The following is a 23,685-nucleotide window of genomic DNA, read 5'->3' on the forward strand; positions in this document are numbered from 1 at the left end:
CACAACTCTGGACAAACTATCATTCACCTGCACAATGTTCACAATTGCTTTTTTCATCAAGCAAAATAAGGGAGGGTTACATTTAGTCATCAGAGTAATGATTCTTTGAAGAGTACAATACTGACTGTGAATACGATTGAATATGTGAACACTCCAGTAAATATGATTTTGAGCATTATTTCTGAAGGCCTTTTCTTAAATTTGTCTGGGGCATCATAGGTCTGGGATGTTTTTAGCTTTAATTTGTTATAATGGTTCCTAGTGGTCAAATGACCATCCTGTTGTAGTGGAAGTCCTAGAAATACATCTACTAAATACCAGATGTCCCCAGCAAGTCAGTCAAGATTGAGATGCTGACCTGCAGGCTCAGACAGACATTGATTAGAAGGATTAATATAGCAACAAATAAAAGAGATTGTCATTAATGATTTTTCTTCTATAGAAGTTTTAAGGACATTATTAATTAGGTCATTATGTAAAGAAAACTTGGACTATTAATGTTAGTATTATTCCATTATACCATGCTGTAGTTATCAGGTGCAGTAACAGATGCTTCTGATGAGTAAGTGTGGCAACACTGAATGCAAAATAAGTAAGAAATATTGTATCTGATACAGCAATGTAATTAAGTGTAAGTCTAATAATAAACATAAGCAATAGAGAAGACAGCAGTGCTGAAGTTGTATTTTACCAAGTCAAAATCCTATGTATGTCAAAGCACTGAATTTTCTGCTTTCTACTTTACAGTAGCTCTCACATGATCTGATACACCTGACTAACCTCATCTCCTTCCATTACAAGATGACCCACTTAGTAGATGAGGCTGTGGATGATGGCTACCTGGATTTTAGTAAAGTGTTTGACATGGTTACTCACAATATTCTAACGGAGAATCTGACTGTTTTTGACTTGGACAAGTATGTAGTTTGGTCTGTGAAGAAGTGGCCGGATGGCTGGCCTCAAAGAGCCACACTTAATTAAGTTCAATAAAGTTGGTGGCTGGCCACCTCCCAGGGCTCAGTACTGCGGCCAGTTTTGTTTAAAATCTTTATCAATAATCTGGATGAGAGGATCAAGTACCGCCTCAGTAAATTTGTGGATGATACCAAGTTAAGAAGTATTGTTGCTCTGCTTCAGGGTAAGAAGGCTTTGCAGAGGGATCTGATAAGGTAGATCGATGGGAGAAGTCCAAATGCTTGATATTTAACAATGCTAAGGGCTGGGTCTTGCACCTGGGTCCTAACAGAATCATCACAGAATCACAGAATCACAGAACTGAAGGGGTTGGAAGGGAACTCAAAAGATTATCAGGACCAACCCCCCTGCCAAAGCAGGTTCCTCAGAGCAGGCTGCCCAGGTAGGCGTCCAGACGGGCCTTGAATATCTCCAGAGAAGAAGACTCCACAACCTCCCAGGGCAGCTTGTTCCAGTGCTCTGTCACCCTCACCATGAAGAAATTCTTTTGCATGTTGGTGCGGAACTTCCTATGCTCTATCTTGTGAACATTACTCCTTGTCCTGTCCCTGCAAACCACTGAAAAGAGGTTGGCCAAATCCCTCTGTCTCCCACACCTCAGGTATTTATACACATTGATGAGATCCCCTCTCAGTCTTCTTTTCTCCAGGCTGAACAGAACCAGGTCTCTCAGCCTTTCCTCATAAGGAAGATGCTCCAGGCCCTGTATCATCTTTGTCGCCCTCCGCTGGACTCTTTCCAGGAGATCCCTGTCTTTTTTTGTACCGGGGAGCCCAGAACTGGACACAGTACTCCAGGTGAGGTCTGACCAGGGCAGAGTAGAGGGGGAGGATCATCTCCCTTGACCTGCTGGCCACATCCCTTTTAATGCACGCCAAGATCCCACTGGCCTTCTTGGCCACCAGGGCACACTGTTGGTTTACGGTTAACCTGTCATCCATCAGGACCCCCAGGTCCTTCTCCTCAGAGCTCCTCTCCAGCAGCTTGTCCCCCAGCCTGTACTGATACTTCAGGTTGTTCCTTCCCATGTTCAGGACTCTACACTTGCTCTTATTAAACCTCATTTGGTTTCTTCCTGCCCATCTCTCTAGCCTGTCCAGGTCTCACTGAATGGCAGCACAGCCTTCTGGCATATCAGCCACTCCTCCCAGCTTTGTGTCATCAGTGTACTTGCTGAGGGCAGACACTATTCCCTCATCAAAGTCATCACTGAAGATGTTGAACAAGACCGGACCCAGCACTGACTCCTGGGGAACATTGCTAGTCACAGGTCTCCAGCCGGACTCTGCGCTGCCGATCACCACTCTCTGATCTCGTCCAGTCAGCCAGTTCTCAACCCACCTTACTGTCCACTTGTCTATCCCACACTTTCTCAGCTTTGCTAGCAGGATGTCATGGGAGACAGTATCGAAAGCCTTGCTAAGTCAAGGTAGATGACATCCACTGCTCTCCCCTCATCCACCCAGCTGGTGATGCCATCATAGAAGGCAACAAGGTTGGTCAAGCACGACTTCCCCTTGTTGAATCCATGCTGAGTACTCCTCATAACCTTCTTCTCTTCCAATTCCTTGGAGATGGCTTCCAGAACAAGCTGTTCCAACACCTTTCCAGGGACAGAGGTGAAACTGACTGGCCTGTAGTTTCCCAGATCCTCCTTCTTGCCCTTCTTGAAGACCAGAGTGACGTTGGCTGTCCTCAAATCTTCAGGTACCTCTCTCCTGTTCTCCAGGACCTTTCAAAGATCATAGAGAGTGGTTCAGTGATCACCTCTGCCAACTCCCTTAGCACACTGTCGTGGTTCCGCTCGAGTGGGCAGCCGAGCTCTACCACAGCCGCTCTCTCACTCCCCCTCCTCAAAGAGGAATGGGGAGAAAATATGTGAAAAGGGATCAAGGGTTGAGATAAGGACGAGAAAATCACGCAATAATTATTGTAACGGGCAAAACAGACTCAGATATATATCAGACTCAGAGATAGTAAGATTTATTGCTCATTACTAACAAGCTAGAGAAGTGAGAAACAAAGGAAAGAAACCAAAAGCACCTTCCCCCCCCCATCCACCCTCTTTCACCTCCTCCCCCCGAGCGGCGCAGGGGAACGGGGGAATGGGGGTTATGGTCAGTCCACAGCACTTCTCTGCCGCTCCTTCTCAGTCACTCTCATCCCCTGTGCTGTGGGGTCCCTCCCACGGGATACAGTCCTTGATGAACTGATCCGGCATGGGCTTCCCACAGGCAGCACTCTTCCAGAACTGCTCCAGATATGGGTCCGTACCATGGGGTCCATCCCTCTAGCAGCAAACTGCTCCAACCTGGGTCCCCCACGGGCAGCAGCTCCTGCCAAGTCACCTGCTCCTGCGTGGGCTCCTCTCCACGGGCTACAGGTCCAGCCCAGAATCTGCTCCGGCAGGGGTCTTCCACAGGCGGCAGCCTCCGTCGGTGCAGGGCCACCTGCTCCACCGTGGTCTCCTCCACGGGCTGCAGCGTGGAACCCTGCTCCACCGTGGTCTCCTCCATGGGCTGCAGGGGGACAGCCTGCTTCACCATGGTCCTCACCACAGGCTGCAGGGGATTTCTGCTCCAGCGCCTGGAGCACCTCGCCCCCTCCTTCTGCATTGACCTTGGCACCTGCAAGGGTGTTTTTCTCACTCCTCTCACTCTCCCAGCTGCTGTGTGGTGCAGTGTTTTTTTTCCCTGTCTTAAATATGCTCTCACAGAGGTGCAAAACAACATTGCTTATTGGCTAAGATCTCGAAAACAATGAGGCCCTTACCAAACATGGGGCAGCTTCTAGATCCTTTTCACAGAAACCACCCCTATGGCCCCCTGCTACCAAAACCTTGCCACGTAAACCCACTACACACACATCAATGCATCCCATCGGGACCCATGGATTTGTGTGTGTTGAGCCCACTCAGATGCTCCTGAGGAGGAAAGCTCAGACATTTTATTCCTTGTATTAACTTTGCCATACTGTGGAACTTTTACAGGAGGTGCTGCAGAAACTTGATGTTCACTAAAGTCCAAGAAACTTTCAAAGAAGTTCCTGGAAGAATAATCTTTCAAGAGTTATTAACACAAAGTCACAGTCTCTGGTTGAGAGATCCTCACAAGCCACTGAACCCCTTTATTCTTGTTCTTTTTCTTTTGTTCTTCCTTAGGAATCTGTTGTTGGATGTTGCTACTGTAATGAAACTTTGGTCTGATCTGGTTTGGCAGTCATTATTTCAAACTGTTATAAAGTTATAGAATCGAGTTCAGCCAATATGGAAGTGAAACAGAAAGATCATGGCTTAGTTAACAGATTAATCATTACTGTTTAGTTAAATTAACTTTTCAGTTTAGCTGTCCAAGATAGAATCCATTATATATCAAGGAAAAGAACAGTTGCTCCGATTAGAAGAAGAATCACAACTCCGATAAGATGGTTACATTAGTATATAAGGAAACGATAACATAATTCATTCAATAAGAGTTAGGTAATGAATCTTTCTCTTACCATTTGGAATGCACTGAAAGACGCACCAACTAGAGCAAGCTTCACCTAAATATAGCTCTGTGACTCTAGTTGTTTTATGAGCTGTGAGTGTATTAACTTTGTTTAGCCAGGCTATATTCACAGTTCTATAAATGCTTATTCTTTAAACAAGCATTACTGAACAGTGCCTCTAAAACCTTGGGTCTTTACTTATGAGTTGTGGGACACTGAGATAAAGTTATCTTCAAAGCAAAAATATTTATAACAGTGTTTGGTTTTGTTTTTGTTTTGTGTGTGTGTGTGTCATATTGGCTGTCATAATCAAAAAAATGGAGAACTCTCTTGGTTCAAATGGTTTTGTAAATGACAGATAACATGTTTGTTTTAAACTTTGCATCATTTGTTCTTGGAAGCACCCTTTCTCGTCTAGTCTTGGTAATGGAAAATCAGGAGATGCAAAATTTGCTTGATATTAGAAAAAAATGATTATTGGAATACAAACAAACAAACAAACTTTGATTAGTGCAAAAAGGTTTTAAAAAGAAAGAGGATTACATACTAGTATTGAAAACAGGAACTGATTCAGAGTCATTAAGAATGACATTAACAGATGTAGTTTCATTCAGGGTACGCAGTACTCATTGGATGTGGGAAAACAGTGGAGGTAACTTCATGGTTAAAGCTAGGAAGTAATCCATATGTACTACTCATACCAGTATCTCTTGCCTCTATTGTCAACACTGCTAGTGTGAAGCCATTCCATGTTAATGTGGTAACATTTACAGAACTATTATGTAGGAATGTATAGGAATAAAACTATCTCATCCAATTTCACAGTTTGGTATTAGTTAACAAGGGTTTTTGGTTGCTTCTTTTTGTTTGTTGTTTTAATTGTTTACCCTACCTCTCGTATAGTGATGCAACTTACATTCTTAAAAGGGAAGTAAGTTTTTGTTGGAGAAGATAATCCATCAGACTCAGCTGTAGTTTATTCCCTCTTTTTGAATAAATTGATATGGTCTCAGAACTGATGGTCTGTATGAAAACTACATGTTATAGGGCAGATTAAAGATTATAGGGCAATGTTTGGTCTTCACTGAGAGTATTTTGCGTGAACAAATCACATGGATCATAGACACATAGAATCATGTTGGGTGGAAGGGACCTCCAGATGATTGTCTTATCCAACATCCTACTCAAATCCCATCCATTTAGAACAAGTTGTCTAGGATGTTTTAACTGTCTCCAAGGACAAAGATTGTACAGGCTCCCCAGGCAACCCACTGAGTGTTTAATCATCTTCAGGTTAAAAATTTATTTCCTTATGCTGAGTTGTCACCATTGCCTCTCATCCTTTCTCTGTAGATCTCTGAAAGAATCAAGCTCTGTCTTTTCTCTGCTCTACCATTAAGAAGTTGTAGACAGCAGTAAGGCCTCTCCTTGGTTTGCTCTTCTTAACGTAGAACAGGACCTGCTCTCTTAGCTTCTCCTTACATCATGTATTCCAACTCCCTGCCCACCTGTGTGACCTCTGATGGATTTGCTCCAGTATATTCAGTCTTTCTGGTACATGGGAGCCCAAAACTGAGTGCAGCACTCCAAGTACAGTTCCACCCATGCGAAAGAGAGGGGGGTGAATAACTTTGTGATTCATATCAATATATTTATTGATGAAAACAGTGATTTAGCAGGCTCAACTGTGAATGAGACAGAAATGTAACATTTAGATTTTAAGTTCTAAGGGTAAATGTAGCATTAAGAAGATGCATGATGGCAAGGTCACTTGATTATTTACTGCACAGAGGACAGAGTCAGACTAAAAATGTCAAGGAGACCCTCATGCTGAGTCATGAGGTTCAGGATAGTGTCCCTTTTGCCATACAAACTCTGAGGAGTCTAGCCACAACCATACCTTATCCCAATCCCACACTTAAGGGTTTATGCCTAAAGGATTATATGCACAATCAATCCTTTATATCACTTAGCTATGATTACAAAGTTTCAGTACACTTAGCAAATTGAAAGGTTTCAACAAGCTAGCTCTTAGTCACTTGCTAAGTATCTGTCTCTGGTAAGAAATCTCTCTACCTTGAGGAATAACCTTGAGAGGTGTTCCTGCTTAAGAGGAAAATCCTGACATGCAGCTTGCTGCAGTACAAGAATGCTCCATGGGCTCTAGGCTGTCCCCTATTTATGGGGTAAGATGACTACTAGTCATATTTACATACCAGCCATATTTTGTTGGTGCATGTTCCATAAGACCTTGGATCTATTTCCCCTGAATTGACCTGGAGTCTGGTTCAGCTATGATAACCAGACACATGTATCATGGCTGCCACTGACGGTTATTGCCTGAGCATGGTTACAGGTAAAATATCAAGTTAGTTGGCCCAAGAGGAGTACACTGCCACATGCCAGCTCAATAACCTGCTTAAAGTCAATTAACTGGCTCAAGAAAATGTGTGCACATCCTTTTGCTTAAAGATATACAGTTAATTTTTTGGGTTTTACTTAGATGAAACTTAAAATACAGACCCATTTTCATGTTTATCATTCTTGAAAAAGAGCTACATGTAATGATCAGCAAATCTGGATGGAAATGGTTTTAAAATTAATTCAAGAATCAGTGAGAGAAAGATTTAGGGCATACCTAAGGTATTTTCATGAGACACTTATAAATTTTAATGCTTACAAAAAGAAGGGCTTGGAAAGGAAGACCAAATCTCAGAAATATTTCAATAGCAACTATGTAAATGCCAAAAAATACATGACTTAAATAGCACTGACAACATTGATATGTGTTCTCTTTTCAACTACTTTTTTTTTTTTTTTTTTTTTTTAATAAGTGTGCAATAGGGAAGGATGGCACATAAAGTATAAGGCCTATAATTTAAAAAATCTTTAAAAACATAATACCTTCAAAGTCTTACACCTATTAAGCATAGTTCAGGGGAAATAAAATTGTGTCTGGTCTGAAATAGTGCCAATTAAAGATAAGTAAAAGGCTAATATTAAAGTCAAAGGCAATTCTACATGTTAGGTAAAGTTTCACAGGCAGCATCTGGAGAACTGTCTTCTTTTGCCATGGTCCAAAAAGGATCAGTTCATTGGGACAATGTCGAAAGAGAATTAACACTGTTGCTTGTCTGAGGAGTAGACCCAAGAGAGGCAGAACTCTTGAGTGTTTCATGTTTTCCAATGACTCCCTTGCTGCTATACGAACTATAGGCCATTACTTCACAACACCCTTATAAGGACTGCCAAGCTAATAAAGCAAAATGTTTGCATGTACTTAACCCACAGGGGGGTGAGAAATAATCTGGCCCTCAAATATAAAGAAAATTATTCTAGCAGGAGCAAGTAGTTTCCCCTCAAGGTAAAACAAAGACTACAATTAGAAGGAAATTTGAGTGGAGAGAAGGACACCAAACCTCTACCCAGTCCACTCCTTCCAAAATAGGATGACATGGAAAGTACTTAAAGGGTGTTGGTATCTTGAAGGCTAGGTTTTTTTTTTTTTGTTTTCTCCAGGAATAAGATTTGTCATAATGATATATATTCTGTAGTTATACAACTGTCTGTTAAAAACATGTTGACAGAAGAAGTATGAAATTAGTATTGAATTTATCTGCAGAGAGGGACGTGGGAATCCAGGTGGACAGCAGGTTGACCATGAGTCAGCAATGTCCCCTTGTGTGCCCTTGTGGCCTAGAAGGCCAACAGTATCCTGGAGTGCATTTGGTAAAGTGTTGCCAGCAGGTCAACGAAGGTGATCCTCTGCCTCTACTCAGCCCTGGTGAGGCCACACCTGGAGTATTCTGTCCAGTTCTGGGCTCCCCAGTACAAGAGGGACATATAGCTCCTAGAGCCAGTCCAGAGGAGTGTCACAAAGATGATTGGAGCACTGGAGCACCTGTCATATCAGGACAGGCTGAAAAGACTGGGCCTGTTTAGGCTGCAGTTTGCTTTCACTTGGAGGGGCATCCAATACACCTGGAATCGGCTGCCCCAGGGGTGGAAACACAGCCCTACCATTTGCCATGGACTGATCCAGTCTGCACTGGAGCAAGGGGGAGCTCCTGAGCACCTTCAGTACATTGACGACATCCTCGTGTGGGGCAACACAGCAGAAGAAGTTTTTGAGAAAGGGAAGAAAATAATCCAAATTCTCCTGAAAGCTGGTTTTGCCATTAAACAGAGCAAGGTCAAAGGACCTGCACAGGAAATCCAGTTCTTGGGGGTAAAATGGCAGGATGGACGTCGCCATATTCCAATGGATGTGATCAATAAAATAACAGCAATGTCTCCGCCAACTAGCAAAAAGGAAACGCAAGCTTTCCTAGGCCTCGTGGGATTCTGGAGAATGCATGTGCCAGGCTATAGTCAGCTTGTGAGTCCTCTATATCGAGTGACTCGAAAGAGAAACTATTTTGAGTGGGGCCCTGAGCAACAACAGGCATTTGAACAAATCAAACAAGAAATAGCTCGTGCAGTAGCCCTTGGGCCTGTCCATACTGGACCAGCTGTGCAAAATATACTGTACACTGCAGCTGGGGAGCATGGGCTCACCTGGAGCCTTTGGCAGAAAACCCCAGAAGAAACTCGAGGTCGACCTCTGGGCTTCTGGAGTCGGGGCTATCGAGGATCAGAAGCCAATTACACCCCAACTGAAAAAGAAATACTCACAGCATATGAGGGTGTTCGAGCTGCTTCAGAAGTTGTGGGTACAGAGGCACAGCTCCTCTTGGCACCGCAGCTACCTGTGTTACATTGGATGTTCAAAGAGAAAATTCCCACTACACACCATGCAACTGATGCTACATGGAGTAAGTGGATAGCGTTAATTACACAGCGGGCTCGAATGGGAAAACCCAATCACCCAGGAATCCTGGAAGAGATTATGGACTGGCTGGAAGGCAAAGATTTCGGAGTGCCAACAGAAGAGGTAACCCGTGCTGAAGAGGGACCACCATACAATGAGTTGCCAGAAGACAGAAAGCAGTATGCGTTGTTTACTGACGGATCCTGCCGTGTGATAGGGAGCCATCGGAAATGGAAAGCTGCTGTGTGGAATCCCATACGATGAGTTGTGGAAGCCATGGAAGGGGAAGGTGAGTCGAGTCAGTATGCAGAAGTAAAAGCCATACAACTAGCCCTAGATATCGCCGAAAGAGAAAATTGGCCAGTATTGTATCTTTATACTGACTCATGGATGGTGGCAAATGCTCTGTAGGGGTGGCTGCAGCAATGGAAAGAGAGCAACTGGCAGCACAGAGGTAAACCTATCTGGGCTGCTACCCTGTGGCAAGATATTGCTGCCTGGGTAGAAAACCTGGATGTTAAAGTACGTCATGTAGATGCACACATGCCCAAGAGTCGCGCTACTGAAGAACATCAGAACAACAAAGAAGTGGATCGAGCTTTGAAAATTGAAGTGGCTCAGGTGGACCTAGACTGGGAACGTAAGGATGAGCTGTTTGTAGCTCGATGGGCCCATGAAACATCAGGACATCTGGGGAGGAATGCCACTTACAGATGGGCTCGTGATCGAGGGGTGGACTTGACCATTGAGGCCATCACGCAGGTTACCCATGAGTGTGAGACCTGTGCTGCAATCAAGAAAGCCATGAAGGTAAAATCTCCCTGGAACAGGGGGAGATGGCTAGGGTTTCAATATGGTGAGGCCTGGCAAATTGACTATATCGGACCACTCCCAAAAACTCGCCAAGGCAAACGGTACATACTCACCATGGTAGAAGCAACTACTGGGTGGCTGGAAACATACCCTGTAAACCATGCCACGGCCCAAAACACTATCTTGGGCCTGGAAAGACAAGTATTGTGGCATCATGGTACACCAGAGAGAATTGAGTCTGACAATGGGAGTCATTTCCGAAACAATCTTGTTACCTCCTGGGCAAAGAGGCATGGTATTGAGTGGGTGTACCACATCCCTTATCACCCACAAGCCTCTGGGAAGGTTGAGAGGTACAATGGACTGTTAAAGACTATGTTACGAGCATTAGGTGCTGGGACGTGGAAACAATGGGACACAAATCTACCAGAAGCCACTTGGCTAGTTAACAATAGGGGGTCTGACAGCCGTGCTGGTCCTGCCGAAACAAAACCCCTACACACTGTGAAAGGAGCTAAAGTTCCTGTAGTGCATATAGGAAGGTGGATGGGGAAGGCAGTGTGGGTTGCTCCTGCCTCGGGAAAAGGCAAACCCACTCGTGGGATTGTCTTCGCCCAAGGACCAGGGTATACCTGGTGGGTCATGCAATAGAATGGGGATATCAAGTGTGTGCCTCAAGGAGATTTGACATTGAGAGAAAACTAATCTGTAATCTAAGTTATATGTTGTAGGAAGATGCTGTAGGATCAACGACAGGTCAACTTTGCAAGGAGCCGGGCAGTGCAACAAGGACTTGAGCTAAGCTGGTGCTGGTGTTCAGACATCCAACTCCGCCTGCCTTGAGTGGCCACTTTGGCAGATGAAGACCTAATCACCAACAGTTCTTATGAACATTTTCCAAGAAAGACCTATGGAATGAAAAGATACACCTGCCTATTAATCCTGTCCTGTTAAATCCTTGTCCTGTTTATGGACAAGGAATAATGATGAGAATGCTTGTATGCTAAAGTATGGGCATCTGAGTGTGACACAAATGTTGTGGAATAAGGGGTGGAGGTTGTACTGGGTCTGGCTGGAATGTTAACTTTCCCGGCAGCAGCCCATACAGTGCCGTACTCTGCACTTGTAGCTGGAACAGCAATGTTATCACACCAGTGTTGTGTCTACTGCTGAGCAGCAGTGGCACAGCATCAGGCCTCTCTCTAACCCTCCTAGGGGGTGGGCAAAAAGTGAGAAGAGAAACATCACTAGGGCAGCTGACCTAAACCAATCAAAGGGATATTCCATACCATGTGATGTCACACTGAGCAATAAAAGGTGGAAACAGGAAGAAGAGGGGAGGGGTGGGCTCTCATTGAGAAAACGTTGGTCCTCCTCTCGAACACTGGCCGCATGCGTTGAGGCCTTGCTTCAAGGACGTGGTCAATCATCGCTCATTTGTGGGAAGTAGAGAGTAATTTCTTTCCTCTGCACTTCCATATAGCCTTCATTTATTTTGTTTGTTTGTTTTCCTCCCTTCTTTTTATTTTTCCTTTTCCCCTCCCTTTTCCCCTTTCCCTTTTTATTTCCCCTTAGTTAAATTGTTTAGTTCATGGTAGTGTTTATTTAATTATTATAATTATTTCCCTTTAATTAAATTATCCTTATCTCAACCCGTGAGTTGTTCTTTGCTTTACTTCTCCCCCTCCTCATCTAAAGGAGGGGGAGTGAGAGAGCGGTTGTGGGGTTTAGCTGCCCAGCACGGTAAAACACATAGAAAAGAGAGGACTGAGGGGATGTGTATCATTGAAGTGTATAAATACCTGAGGGGAGGGTGTCAAGAGGATGGGGCCATATTCTTTTAAGTTGTGCCAAGCAAATGGACAAGAGACAAACTGAGGCACAGGATGTTCCGGCTGAATATGAAGGGGCACTTCTTTGTGACTACTGTGAGAGTGACAGAGCACTGGAAATGGTTGCCTAGAGAGATTGTGGAGTCTCCTTCTCTGGAGATATTCAAAAAACCTGCCTGGATGCCATCCTGTGCAATGTGCTCTTGGTGATCCTGCTCTGCAAGGGGATTGGACTAGATGATTTTCAGAGGTCCTTTCCAACCTCAGCCATTCTGTGATTCTGTGATTGAAGATTGTTTAAAAATATTAATTATATATAAAAACATTATTTTAGAAATACTTTATATTATTGGCCACTCAAGCATCAAAGTAGGAGTTTTTTTTTAAGTAAATAATAATAATAATAATAATTAGGTGTAATAGCAGTTAATAATGACATATAAAGGGATACCACCCTCCAGAAGTCACATTAGAGTTGTAGTCTGATAAATGCACTACAATATACGCCAAAATTCGGTAACTACAGCCTTGAAAGTAACTTAAAAACCAACATCTATAGCATAAGATTGATTTTTAAGCATGAGGGAAAGAGAGAGGAAAATGAATACTTACAAAGAATAAATCATTTGCCCAAGATTTCACAACAGATTAGGACTATGATGTGCTATAATAGGTTAAATAGGACTGAAATAGCAATATAAGAGCAGAAGTACTTTGAGAAGTTTGTATTCTTTAGAATTAAGGATGCTCATAAATGGCAAACAAGCACCTATCTTTGTCTAAGGGCATCTGAAATGGAGAAAACAGGCTTTGTGGCATTTCAGTATCCTAAGAAGATTGATTTAGTAATCAATGATGTAAGCCCTTGAAATTTGCGATGCAGTGACAGTCTTGTTTCTTATATAATATATCTGTGTTTAGCATACTCACCCTAGAATTAAACAAAATGCATGGCACTTCTCTCTTTCTAATTGTATTTGAAAGAACAGTTCTGTCACCTCAAATATTTCTGCTAAATACTAGACTACTTGTCTCCCTCTGAAGTATCTGTTGACTTCTGTACTAATATTCTTTGCTTCTTTTGTACAGTATCACTTACTTTTAACTCTTAGCTCCTCAAATAGTATGCTTTGAACTCCTGTTATAAGCTAAAATTTGACATATTTAATGTGTCTATCTACATGAGGATTGCAAAGAAGATCATATTCACTTGCTTGAAGGGACAGGCTTCACAAAGAAAGCTTAAGGAATTGAGAAAATAACATCAGAGGACAAACATTTCCTTAAAATTGTCAGCCTCCACACTGAATCAATATGTTAAATCCAGTCATCTGACCTTGACTAACCTTTAGGCATAGACGTATTATCTAAGTGTACCCCTACAATGTGGAGTGCAAGGACAGGATTTGAATTTTACTTAGGTTGTTAATAATGTAAACATTTACACTAGATTTTTTTTTTTTTTTATATATTGGTGTTTGTTGTTGTTGTTGTTGTTGTTGTCCATTGACTCTAAAGTCTAGACAGTTAGCTTAGAAGTTAAAACTACCTTCTAGATTTTTAAGTATGCTGAGATAAATTCCACCTGGATATTGCAATCACACCATTTTCTGTTCCTGATCTGTTTACCAGTGCCATCCTGTATCACTGTTCCTGTAAAGAGCTACCCACTTCAGAAATGATACATAAAAAGAAGAAAAAATCTCAAAAAACAAAAACAAAAACAAAAACAAAACATCTTGAACAAAGCATTTTCCACTTTCCTTTGTTTAACATTAAACTATTAGACATGCTGGTTCTGACTTAATACACTTTGTATTCTAAGTGATCAGCTCCCAAATACAAAGTTGGAAGGGACCCACAAATATCGTTGAGTCTCTTCCAACCTAGAAATTCTGTGATTCTGTGAGTCGAACTCCTGGCTCCATACAGTATCACCCAAAAAAAATCAAACCATATTTAAGCACTGGTCAAATGCTTCTTGAAGTCCAGCAGACTCAGTGCTATGACCACTTCCCTGGAAAGCCTGTTCCATTGCCCAACTACCTTCACAGTGAAAATTAATTTATTGCCAATTAAAATGCAATTACTTATTTAGGTAGCATGAAACAAAAAGTCAAAAATATTAAACCAAGTACTTTCTTCCCCTCTGTCCCATGCTTCACTCCTTCATTCCCAACTCCTCTACTTCCCTTTGCCTACCCTCAGGCGGCACAAGGGGAATGTGTGCTGCAGTTCTTTTGGGAATATCTCTTTGGTCTACCATGGCCGCCTCCAAATGTAGCACTCTCACTCCTTCTCCAATCTTGGAGTCTGAAGGGTTGTTTCTCTCACATTTTTCTCAGTCCTTTTCATCTTGTGCACACCATTTTTAACCCTTTCTTAAACACGCATTCCCTGAGGTGCTGTCATCTTGGCTGATGGTTCCAGCCATGCCCTGCGGTAGGGCTGTTGGAGCTGTCTGGAACAGGCTGTGTCCAGCACAGGGCAGTCCTGGCCTCTCCTCACAGAGGCCACCCCTGCAGCCCCCTACTGCCAACACCTGGGCTCCTGCATCCAACACAACTGTTGTCTATCCTTGAATCTTGACCATTTTGTCATCTGCCTATTCTTTGTTCAACTGTACTGCTGAAGAAGTGGGAGTTATGACAGCACCAAACTCAGATCTCATTCATGGCAATATGTCTCAAATAGTCACTATAGTTTCTAAAAACTTTCAAAAAGAGTTTTAAAATAACTGTTTGGCTATCAGTATTGGTTGAGTTAAATTTGTGGTACAGAATCTAAGTAACTGAAATAATGAAATACTGTTAAGAATAAAATGCTCTAGGGCATATACTTAAAGGAAAGATGCCAGCAGAAAAGCCTTGACAGAAAAGCTGTTTTTTCCTTAGCTTTCAATAATATTTTTTTTTCTTTTTTCTCTTTACCCTGTGACAGTGATAACTTCCCTGCCAAATACAACCACTGCCTCTTTAGATTGTAATTTTTGTCAGCAGACAACTCATTTCAAAATATCTACATATCTTACAGTTTTGGTATCTGGGAAAATTATGTCATTAATTCATTACAGGACTTAAGGACAGTATTTTAAGGTCCTAAACCTCTGAATATAGAGGTTTAGAAATATAGAAATATTTATGCAACAAATAATATGAATCCTCTATTCTCTTTACTTTACTTTTTTTTTTTTTTTTTTTAATTAAAAGCTTTGAATTGAATTTATATTGATTTTTTTTTTTTCCAGAATTCTGTGGATATCATAGACTTGACAGAAATACACAATGAGAACCACATCGACTCCATTAATCCTTCATGTTTGCCAAATACAAAAGCATCCCAGCACCATGTTGCTGGTCTGGTTACATGTCACACATGTCACAGAAGCTGGAGGTTTAATCACTGCCTTCATTTAAAACAGCATAAAGTCCCTAAATGCATATTTGATAAAAGACTGCAGAAGATCAAGGACCTGCAAACAAAACATGTTAAGCATAAAGAGCTAACCCAAATGAAAATGTCTCATTCTGATCATGCCTTATGTTTATCCTTTAAAGTATGCAGAAACACTATGGAAAGAGACAGATGTAGCTTTCAGGCCAGATGTACAAGTGAATATTGTCTGTTAAAATGACCATGAGAAAACCTTGTTGAAAGATTGTCTGGGTTAAGTGAAATCTAAGCAAAGAAAGCACGTACTGTTTTATTTCTCCTGGGTTCAGGGAGACAGTGTTTAATGTTTTTTACTCTGTTCGTAAGCAAGTAACAGCCCTTATTTTTAATTCTACTGTGAACATCTGTGATTCTGAACTATGGAGAGCCATTCAAGTAAAAGGAAAAGATGTATGTGGGATGAAATAAATCCTAAAGGAGAATGAAACATTTGAGGATTTTGAAGTCAGATTCTGTTTTATTCAATTTCATTATTATCATATTTCATAAGTTATCTCTTGGATTTTGGTAGCTGAATCATAAATCATGGTGTTACTGAAATGAAACAAGGATGACAAAACCTAGCTTATAGTAATTCTTATAAAAGCCTATCATATAAGCAAATGCTTCTCTTTCTGCTTATATTAAATTGAAGTATAATTAATTTTCTCCTTTGTTAAACACAGATTCACTTCCCCATCTTCAACGGGAACGTTTTTGTGAATTTTGTGAATACTAAAATAACATGACCTCACTGGACAGTATCTGGGTTACAAGAAGCCTGCTAGCATGTTACTGGATGCTGTGATGCAATGTTATAAGATTTATGACTGAAACAATATTAAAAGGGGACATAGAGGGTATTTTGTCTCAAGACTATTTCTGCCATAAATCCATTTCCTTTGTTTATAAGATAAATTATTTAAAAATCTTATTGCATGCTGAAATAAGATGCATATAGTTTACTTGTCAGTGTGTTTCCTGAAAGAGAGAAAAATATCTATTTCTCCCTTGTCTCTTGCCTGTTTAATTATCATATTCAGGATGCAGTGAAATTCTTGGCATTGTTGAGAATGTTTTTTTTGTTGTTGTTGTTTATTTGTTTGTTTGTTTTTATTCCCAAGGGAAAATAAATTTTTCAAAAGTGATTAACAAACACTATTGCTTTCGGAAGCCCATATTATTTCTGATTTTGAAGTGTACGTGTCACATTTTGATGCATCTTGTCAGGTTTAATCAATCAAGTTGATGCATGTGAGACATGATCCAATTTCACATGATCAGGATTACTTCATTTGACATACCAGCATGTGACATTTAAGGTCAAAGTAAAGACAACAGCAAACAAACAAAAAATTTGCAGTGTCTTAATAGATTTTAAGAATAAAGAACTAACCTCTTGAAGCCACATAAGGTATTTGTGTTCAGATGTGAAACACTTGTACTTTAACTGTCTGTAGTATTTTGGTGTCCAGATTAGATTTTCTGCATTAATAAATATATCCAATACAGTTTGTCAACACAGAGCTGGAACCTGAACGCTCTAAGAACCTTTATTTTGTGTTGATAATTCATCTGTAAAGACTAATAGAACAACCCAATACGGAGAAATAGAAAATGCTTACCTTTCTGTTTTTGAAGACTGGGTAGAGAAAGTACTAAAGTATACAGTACATGCTGTTGTTATTCCAAAAGCATCCTCTGTCTTTACATATATATTTTATGAAAAAGCAATTGAATAACAAATGCAGAACTGATTTATTTTTTCTTTCTACTATATATATAATATATATACACATATGTTTACTACATTTGATTTTAGTTCTGCGATATTTGTTACTAGGCAGTAACTAAACAGGTAAAATAAATAGGGAAATGAAATTGGTTTATGAGCTAATATAGCCCAAGTTGGAAGTAATAATGGATTTGTTTACTATTATTTGTGTTTTTATCCCTACTGAGACAGTAAGAAAACCGTGGCAAAGTGTATTTGTGATTCCAATTTTCCCGCTACAGAGTCTTGTAAGTACGTAGTAATAACTTAAAGCTTATTTTGGCTGTATCTTTAGAAAGTTAAAAGAAGACAATTACCGGTAAAATAAATAATCTTTTAAGATTCCTCTGTGGAAACGTGGAAAGTTGAAGCACAATAGAAGGGATTAATACAGGTTATACAGTGTGGAAGTCACTTTACTTGGTATAAACCTCAGGGTAAACTTGTCTTCAAATACTGCTAAAGGTAGGATTTTATATATTAATTTACCCAGTGGATACTTGACATATTACAAAATAGACATACTTTTGAAGAGTTAAAATAAAAGGTATCTCTTATTGGCTGTGTTAGAGCAGATTTTTTTTTTTTTTTATTTTTTTTTTTATGTACAATAATTGCCATGAATTATTGTGAACAATTTTGTTTGAAAGTGTTTACAGTCACTGTCCTCCTTCAGCTGCTTTGCAATCTACAATTACAGTTTCAGGTGTGATGTACTAAGTTAATATTTTTTTTTTAATTTAAAAAAGTTTATAAAATGTTCGTCTCAAATTCTATTTGAACTTAATTGATATTTTTAAAAAGTTCTTTATCAGGCAAAACTGCCCCCCCCCCCCCAACGCAGTTTGATATCTCATTTAACGTAGTGCTCTGTTGCAATGGTGCTCTACCAGGTGCAGGTGTCCAGGTGCTGGTGGTGGGGTTCTGCATGGCAGCATTTGTTAGAAGAGACCGGGGCTCCCCTGGGCCGGTCACAGCTTGTTCCAGCCAGCTCCAACAGCCCCACCACCAGGTATGGCTGGGCCCAGCAGCCAAGATGGTGGCTGTCACATCAGGGGAAACAGTTAAGAAAGGGTAACAGATGCTAGACAGACAGAGGAAGAAGTAAGAAAAGAGTGGAGAAATAAAAGTGTGAACACCAAGGTCAAAGGAGGATGTGCATTGTGGCACCAGAGCTGGTAGTCACTGCAGCCCATGGAACATCCACGCCAAAGAAGACATATATTCCTTAGGGAAATGTGGCCCATAGACAGCACACCTGAGAGCAGAGGAAAAGTGTAAGAAAGAAGCAGCAGGATAGGGGCAGAACCACAAAAGTAAAAGTACGAGAACACAGGGGTTGAGATAAAGACAGGCAAAGCAAACGCTGTGCATGCAATCGAATCAAAAGAAGGAATTCATTCACTACTTCCCATCAGCAGGCAGGTGTTCAGCCACTTCCAGGGAAGCAGGGCTCATCACATATAATGGTTTCTTGGAAAGACAAACACCATTACTGCAAAGGTCCTCCCTCTTCCTCCTCCTTTACCCCACCCACCCTTTATTTCTGAGCATAATATCATATGGTATGACAACACAGATGTCTTTATATGCACACCCAGACTCCCTACTGGCAGGGCAGCATAAGAAGTAGAAGAGTCCATGGTTCTGTGTAAGCACTGCTCTGCAACAGCTAAAAGTGTCAGTGTGTTATCACCACCACTATCCAAAGCACAGCATTTACAAAGACTTTATGAAGCAAATTAACCCTATCCCTTCCAAAAACATGATAGGGTGTCTGGAATGAAGGAATAAAGTTGAAACTGGGAAAGGAGGCAGGAAAGGTGTTGTTTAAATGTTTGTCTTTATTTCTAGTTACACAAATTAGTAATTAAAATTAATTTTAATTGGAAATAAATAAAGTTAACTTTCCCTAGTTGAGCCTGTTTTGTCTATGATAGTAATTTTTAAATGGTCTCTGTCTTTATACTGACCCATGAACCTTATTCTGTTTTCTCCTGCTGTCCCACTAAAGAGGAGAAGTATGTGAATGTCTGGGTGGGCATTTGACTGTTTGCCAAAGCTACCATAGATACCCACAATTTGTTGTTGTTGTTTGTTTTGGTTCTTTTTTAAGCTTATGACATAGGAAACATATAAGTTGGAATAGTAACTGAATAGTAACTGTTCCTGTGTCCACTGAAAGAGCTTCTGTGCATGTGAAATGAAAAAGAAAGGAGGTCAAAGGATGGTTTTGTGACATATTCATATTTGCAAAGATAAGCATTAATCTGAGGATGAAAAAGCTCGATTTTAAACATTTTAATAAAGCAATAAAGGAGATTTATGTCTGGTAAAACATTGTCTGGTAAAAAACATTCTGAAGAGAGGCACCCACTGTCTTTTGAATTAACCAGATTAGTTTCACAGCTCTCAAGTTAACTTGACCATGTTTCTCTGTATATGCCCAGGGATTCATGGCATGGTGATGAGGTTATTAGCCTATACTACAGCATGATATCTATGCATTACATATATAAATGTATACAAATATTAAAATATCTAACATAAAACTTTATAGACATGAAGCAAATCTCCAATTACATAAAGCGGCTTTAATCAGTGGGGAATGGATTGGGGTGCTGAATTTTAAAATTAGTAGGATAATAAAATAATCTATTGAAAATTAATAGATAAAAATAAAAATCCTACAGCAGTCATATTAACATGAATCAGAAGAACATTCCAGCAAATTTACTAGGGATTATTTTATGACTCAGTCCATTCTACTCAGGACTATATTACTATTGAACTACAGCTTGTAATAGCAAAACAGCAATGCTATTGTCAATGAATATTCACAAATAAAACACTAACAATATATTTCCATTTCTATTTAATTTAATTTAATTTAATTTAATCTATTAATTTAAGGATCATGTTCCTTCTTTCCTCCCAAATGTTATTTTCAAAAATGTTATTTTCAAAAGGTATTTCATGTTTTAGTATTGCCTTAGTTACAGAATTCAGTCCTAGAATAATAATTAAAGGTAGCTTCTGTCATTTTGATGCTGCTCAAGCATAAATTAGGAAGACTGACATATATCCTTCCAGAGATGTATATATCACAAGCAGATGCACATCTTTATAAACTGAGTGAGTAACAGAGAGCAATTTTCATATTCACAGAATACAGGGAAATAGTACTATGATTTGTACTTTGGGAATTATTAAATCTTCTGTTAAAGGCTGATTGAGAATATGAGGTTTGATTTTTTTATTTTTTTTTTTAATATCCTGTTAGCTCAGGTCACTTCTGCAACCTGATGACAAATGTTTTTACCAACATAGTCTGAAACAAATTGAGGTCAGTGTACATTTTCTCATAGCCTTGCTCTTAGATTTCTTCCATGAACTGCAGAAGGTTTCAATTTACTGAAGCACTGAAGTAGGTAAGATCCAATCAAAGTAAAAGCAGAATCAATAAAGGCTCGCCTCAGAGGGCTAAATAGTAGTGACATCAGATGGGGAAAAGTTGTTCGCAGATCCAAAATACTATTGTTCCGTACCCAGAAGAAAGTGAAAATGCAGCTGTTTTTATATGACTTGTTTACTGAGATGTATTTAACATGTTTGGCAACCAACAATGTGGATTTTCTATGTAGGATAGGAATGTACCTATCTGTTTTGGCAAACACACAGGAAATAGAGGCAATTTGTGGAAGCCAGTTGGAGGCCAGTCTGAATTCTGCTAATCTTAGTAACATATTTATGGTTGCCTTATCACCTAACATTTAAGGGTTGATTAATCTTAGTAACATATTTATGATTGCCTTATCACCTAACATTTAAGGGTTGATTTATGTGAATTATATATTTTAAAACACTATGATCAATAAAACATGCATAAAGTAGTCTCATAAACAGTTGTGTGTTTCACTGGATATGTGAGTCTTGTAAAAATGAGTTTTACATCTGTAGAGCTCAATTCTCTTTGGAAATAAACTAACTACATGTACTTGTGTACAATTATTTGAAATAAATTCTCATTTAATGGTAGCATTATATTATATAGAATATATGATTTAAGAGGAACAAAAGTGTAATCTCTAGTTATAGAATAGTTGTATAAGCATGTTTATATATACTTTTAATCTTGCTTTTAAGAAAAATTATTTTTTTAGCTGAGTATCACTTAAACTGCATTATACTCAGTGCAGCACTGTTGTGTCAGCAGTCATACAAATTATTTTTCATCATTAACTGTGATTTTCCTTTCCTGACTTCATTTATTAGAAAATAGAAATCTGAGGTGGTTTTTGTTTGTTTGTTTACTTTTGATGACATAACAAACCTATGAGATGACTTTTCAGTATTTATTGTTTGTAGAATTTTCACGAATGACGTCTTAGTCTTGTATAAGGAAGTTGTGTGAGATGTTATGTTTATTTATTTGAATATCTATTTGAAATTAGTCTAATTAATAAAAATAGAAAACATAAAATAAAGAAAACACTGTAACACAGAGTTCATGTATGACTTCAGTTACTTCAGTCCACAGTAACTGGTAACTGATAAACTGCATTCTTTTTTTTTCTCCAAGGTAAATAGATTATCCTGTTCCATTCGAAGAACTAATCTGGCAGAAATCCTGTCTAAAATAGCTAATATGGTCCTGCCTAAAATGGCTTTTACTGTGCTTGCTCAGAAAAATTATGGAATAAAATGGTTGCTGCCAGGCCTATGAATTTGTGGTAATGTCCTGATTTTTTTTGGATCTTCTTGGGGTATGAGCTGGAGAAAAAAATGCCAAAAGTCCTCTGAAAATATAACATCTGGCCATTCTTGTTCAGACTAATGGTTTATCAGGTTAAATATACTATTTCTAAAATAGTAGCTGTTGTGGGAAGAAAATAAGATCAAGGCAAGCTTATAGCTATGTTTCCATGTATTCTTTCCTATCTGAAATACATTGATCCCATCAATCTGCAAAATATAGGACAAAGAAATCGTTTTTTTTTTAATATAGCATTATAACAATATGAACAACTCTGCTGGGAAAATGGCACTAAATGAGTAAACACAAGTTAAAGCTCTCCATATTTCTGTGAATTAAAGAAATATTTACCCTCCCTACTGTGGTCACCAAACCCATGATTTCAGGAAACATCTTGGGGAATATCCTTTAGATATCATATTGATGGCAGCAGCATAGTGGTCCGTACAGCACAAGTAAAATAGCAACTGTACAATCTCTTTTTCTTTTTTTTTTTGAAATCTAGCTGTACCATGACATAAACTAGTATATCATAATTATGGAATATTTCCTAATAAATTTAGTATATTTTATAACTCAGAATATTTGAAAATTTTTTAATTTATTAATGTTGAGCATAAAATCACACAAATATGGCAATTGAATGCATCATAAAAGGCCACTCAATACTCTTTTATTGACGTACAGTGGAACATAATGACTACAAATATCACAGAATCACAGAATTTCTAGGTTGGAAGAGACCTCAAGATCATCGAGTCCAACATCTGACCTAACGCTAGCAGTCCCCACTAAACCATATCCCTAAGCTCTACATCTAAACGTCTTTTAAAGACTTCCAGGGATGGTGACTCCACCACTTCCCTGGGCAGCCTGTTCCAGTGCCTCACAACCTTTTCAGTAAAGAAGTTCTTCCTAACATCTAACCTAAAACTCCCCTGGCGCAACTTAAGCCCATTCCCCCTCGTCCTGTCACCAAGTACGTGGGAGAACAGACCAACCCCCACCTCACTACAGCCTCCTTTAATGTACTTATAAAGAGCGATAAGGTCGCCCCTGAGCCTCCTCTTCTCCAGGCTGAACAAGCCCAGCTCCCTCAGCCACTCCTCGTAGGACTTGTTCTCCAGGCCCCTCACCAGCTTCGTCACCCTTCTCTGCACCCACTCAAGCACCTCCATGTCCTTCTTGTAGCGAGGGGCCCAAAACTGAACACAGTACTCGAGGTGCGGCCTCACCAGAGCTGAGTACAGGGGGACGATCACCTCCCTAGCCCTGCTGGTCACACTGTTCCTGATACAAGCCAGGATGCCGTTGGCCTTCTTGGCCACCTGAGCACACTGCTGGCTCATATTCAGCTGACTATCAACCATCACTCCCAAGTCCTTCTCTGCCTGGCAGCTCTCCAACCACTCATCTCCCAGCCTGTAGCTATGCTTGGGGTTATTGCGCCCCAGGTGCAGGACCTGGCACTTGGCCTTATTGAACTTCATGCAGTTGACCTCAGCCCATCGGTGCAGCCTATCCAGATCCTCCTGCCAAGCTTTTCTACCCTCAAGCAGATCGACACACGCACCTAACTTGGTGTCATCTGCAAACTTACTGAGGGTGCACTCAGTGCCCTCGTCCGGATCATCGATGAAGATATTAAAGAGGACCGGCCCCAGCACTGAGCCCTGGGGGACGCCACTAGTGACTGGCCTCCAACTGGACTTGACTCCATTCACCATGACTCTTTGGGCCCGGCTATCCAGCCAGTTTCTAACCCAACGAAGCGTGCGCCAGTCCAAGCCATGAGCAGCCAGTT

Source organism: Aythya ferina (genome assembly GCF_964211825.1).
Source record: "Aythya ferina genome assembly, chromosome: 1".
NCBI classification, from domain to species: Eukaryota; Metazoa; Chordata; class Aves; order Anseriformes; family Anatidae; genus Aythya; species Aythya ferina.